This window comes from Nanorana parkeri, unplaced genomic scaffold (genome assembly GCF_000935625.1).
Source record: "Nanorana parkeri isolate BGI_ZX_2015 unplaced genomic scaffold, ASM93562v1 scaffold1188, whole genome shotgun sequence".
NCBI lineage: Eukaryota > Metazoa > Chordata > Amphibia > Anura > Dicroglossidae > Nanorana > Nanorana parkeri.
In genome coordinates, this window is record NW_017307456.1 from 129,665 (window position 1) to 133,725 (window position 4,061).

Sequence of the window (4,061 nt, forward strand, 5' to 3'; positions counted from 1 at the left end):
AGGCCTTGTTCACACCAAATGCAGACCAGATCCGGTCAGGTTTCTGCACACGCAGTGTAGTGGGTTGTGCCGCGTTTTAGACGCGTTTTGGATGCGTTTTGGATGCGTTTAGGGCCGGTTTTGTTAAGAAATTTTTTTTTTTTAAGTTTAACATGGGCTTTCAGGCACTTGCATGCATTTTTGATGCGTTTTAGATGCGTTTTTGATGCGTTCCAGACCAGATCCAGAGCAGGTAAAATAGGGCTTGCTGCATTTTTTTCATCCGGTCTGGATCTGGTCTGGATCCGCACGCTGCGATGTGAACTGGAGGTCAAAATAGCATAGGAATACATTGGACGCAGTTTTGATCCGGTCTGCACCTGCTCTGGTCCGGATCTGCTCCGCGCTTGGTGTGAACAAGGCCTTAAGCTCAGTATATTGCGAGCTACAGCTGTACCCAACCCCTCCCCATCCGTTCCGCCAGTCAGCGCTGGAGGATTGGAGGGGGGAATCCCTGCGGGGAGCCGTGAGTGACAGTCACCGCTCTCTGCAGGGACAGGATCGAGAAGTGAGCGAAGGACGGTGTGTGTCCATTCACTTGCCGATCTATTGAGCCGACGTGTGACAGTTTCATTGTCACACGTCGGCTCGAAGTATGAGGATGAGTGAAAATCTTTCTCCTTTAAAGTGCATCTATTTATTACAACACAGAGGGCTTTTCTCCTGCTATTCCCTGGATGGATTAAATATGCAACGCAGAAGCTGTGTGTACATTAAATATACATCAGCGGCAGAAATCCTGGGAGCGGGGATAAATTTAGCAGTGATGTGCAGCTTTATTGGTTTGTTATTTCAGTCTGCATGTTACTTATCACAGCGGCTGGGTGATGCTCTTTGTTCTCTGGTTGTCTTTACAACGCCCCTCTTCCTCGGCTGACACATCAGGTCCTGAGATAGATCTGTGGAGGAAGTGCACAGCAGTTTTACAGGAAAGAATCTTATGTAAGTGGGGAAAAACATGACACGTCCCTCCTTTACCGTGTATACAAAGCATCAATATCGGACTAGCATAAATAGACTGATCTTTTTGAAAATTGCAGATTTATTAACAAAGGTGTATTGTACTTATTGCAGTGGCTTTAAGGGAGTTTGATACTTCTGCCTGCTTCTGTTACAAGATGCTGATTTTTGTGAGCATCAGCTGACAGCTGAGAGAAATGGGAGATTATTTAAAGAGGGTAAGATCAATCAATCCTGTTGTTCTGTATCTGAATGTGGAACCAAATGCCCACCATTAAAGAAATGGATATCGCTACCCCAGGGATATGCCCAGGGTCGTCCTGGGGGAGGCCGGCGATTGGTGGTGATGGTGATGAACGTTACGGTTGGTGTTGTGGTGGAGCATGTTACCGGTGGGGGGCGGTTGACGCTTCCTCTGGATCTGGCTCAGTCCAGCGACCTGCATCCAGTAACGCTCTGGTAGGCGTCCCCCTTACTCATGTCACTGATTGCCAGGAGCTGGACGGGATGTTAGCCAGAGCGTACCACTCAGCCCCTGGCAACCAGTGACATCAGTGAGCTGGGCAGGACACAACGCCACAGGTTGCCAAGAGCTCTTAGCAACCTGTGACGCTCTGGTAGGCGTCCCCCTTACTGACGTCACTGGTTGCTGGGAGTTGGACAGGATGTTAGCCAGAACGTTCCGGCCAGCCCCTGGCAACCAGTGACATCAGTGACCTGGGCGGGACACACCGGCCACAGCATCATAGGTTGCCAAGAGCTCTTAGCAACCTGTGATGCTGTGGTTGGTGTCATCCCCCCCTTTGGTGGTGTCACTGGTTCCCAGGAGCTGGACGGGATGTTAGCCAGAGCGTCCTGCTCAGCCCCTGGCAACCAGTGACATCAGTGACCTAGGCGGGACACTGGCCACAGTGTCAAAGGTTGCCAACAGCTCTTAGCAACCTTGAATGCTCCAGAAAGGGGGTGACAGGCACACCTGCCGCCCTCCACATGACCCAATGAGGTGCCGCCTGATGCAATCACCTCAGGCTGCCTCATTGAGGGAATGGCCCTGGATATAGTGATTGCCACTGCTAATGGGAAAAGTGACAGGAAGTGACACACTAGATGGGCTTGTCTTGGGCGGGCATCATAGTGAACCGGAAAGCATGAAGTGTACCTAAAGCCAAAAACAAAAATTGTATATATTGCATCTTACCCGTCCTTAGGTGGGGTGCCTGCATTTTTTTTTGGTCCCTCTGTCCTTTATTTTCACCTGATAATCCTGTAGATCAGTGCTCCCCAACCTTTTTATCGCCGCGGACCGGTCAAGGTTTAATAATTTTACCGTGGCCCGCTGTGGGGGGGGGAGGGGGGAGACATATATTGCTGTATGGTAATAATAATAATGGGTATGTCTGGCTCAGGAACAATGATAATGCTGCATTGTGATTCATTTATTCATCTTAATATTCCCATAACCGTGTCCGTGATAAATTAGCATTCTGTAATTGAGCAAGGATTTTCACCAATGGCTCCTAGCCTCATCTCATGCTTCGCAGTGCAGAGCTTGTAAATCAGGGTGGTAGACCACCCACATGTCTGTTTCCCTGATTCATGACTCATCCATCTAGCACAGGCAGGGAGAGAAGATGTCTCCTGGGAGTAACGCTGGCTGGCAGATGGTCTCCATTTAGGCAACCAGCACTTTTCAAATAATTAATTTAGATAATAGAAACATTGGCACAGAGCAGCAGAGAACTCTCCAACAGAGGTTAACAAGTATATCTCGTGCTTTTTCCATAGTCTGAGCATTTGTGTTGCCAGACCAGCATACAACAGTCACACCTGTGTCTGCTATGGGCTTTCCTGACCACATTTGGCCATCAAAATATAGAATCAGGTTTTCCAGCAAGCAAACACACAAATATGAACTTTTGACTCTCTGGCTAGCTTGCTTAATATCTGTTTCATTTGCAGATAGGAACCCATCCGGCCTTTTCGGCCACCCACCTGTGGCATCTGCAAGGTGGAAATCCTGACCTAGAGTGAAGCCCACCTCCACTTGGCCAGACTCCAGAGTCCAATCAGACAGGATTCCATATCCTACCTATTCAACACATCTGCTGAAGCCTGTCCTTTGTTTTTGTTTTTTGTTAAAACTCAGTAGATCGGGAGGTGAGCGAACACATGCCGGTGTTCGCTCAATTCTCGATCCTGTCACGGCTCTCTGCCGTGACAGGGGAGGGGGATGGATTCCCCCTCCCCGCTCTGATCCTCCAGCGCTGACTGGCGGAACGGACGGGGGAGGGGGCGGGTACAGCTGGCTCTGCCTCTAGATAGGCAGAGCCAGCTGTCACTCACGCAGCTGAGCGGATCTCGACATCGATGTTGGGATCCGCTCCGGCGTCTCAGTATACCGCAAGCTCAGTATACACGCTAGTTTGTGTCCTCCCATTACCCTAAGGAGAACTATGGGGAAAAGCCCTGACCCCATAGTTCTCCTTTAAGCTGGCCATACACTGGCCGAATTTCGGCCAGTTTTTAATGTACCGGTCGAACTTCATGCAGTGTGTGGGGCTGCCGGCTCCCTTTCAGCCAGCATTCCTCCATCAGCTCATCGAAGGAGACGGCTGGAAAATTTTCGTTCAATCAGAGCCGGCAGCCAATGAGCTGCCCGCTCTGATCGGATATTATTATAGGTGCCGGTGCAATCAGAATACAATGTAAACAGCGGGATTCCTTGATTGACACGCTGTTTGTGCTGATGGAGGAATCGGGTCAATTTTTTTCAATCAGCCCACGGGTTGAATGAAAAAAATTGATAGGTGTATGGCCAGGCTTAGGGTGACTCCAGGAGCAAAGGAGCCACCCCTGGGACAGTGAAAATAAAGGAAAAATGCATAAAAAGATAAAACTGATTCAGCCACCACATCTAGGGATTGGTAAGCTGCAATTTATTAGATTTTTGCTTTTGGGTTTAGATGTGCTTTAAGCACCCGGGCCTGGTTAGCAAAAAGACCCTGTCCCAGACCTTCCGGGGGCATATATCTAATATATACACTGTGTATGTTTATATATAT

The 4,061-nt window shown here is 49.1% G+C and overlaps 1 protein-coding gene across 1 annotated transcript in view; it reads left to right on the plus strand.

The window, feature by feature from the left end:
* The window catches only part of REEP1 (receptor accessory protein 1), a 50,935-nt gene that overhangs the window by 285 nt on the left and 46,589 nt on the right, over positions 1–4,061 (plus strand). The gene's annotated exons all lie outside the window — the stretch shown is intronic.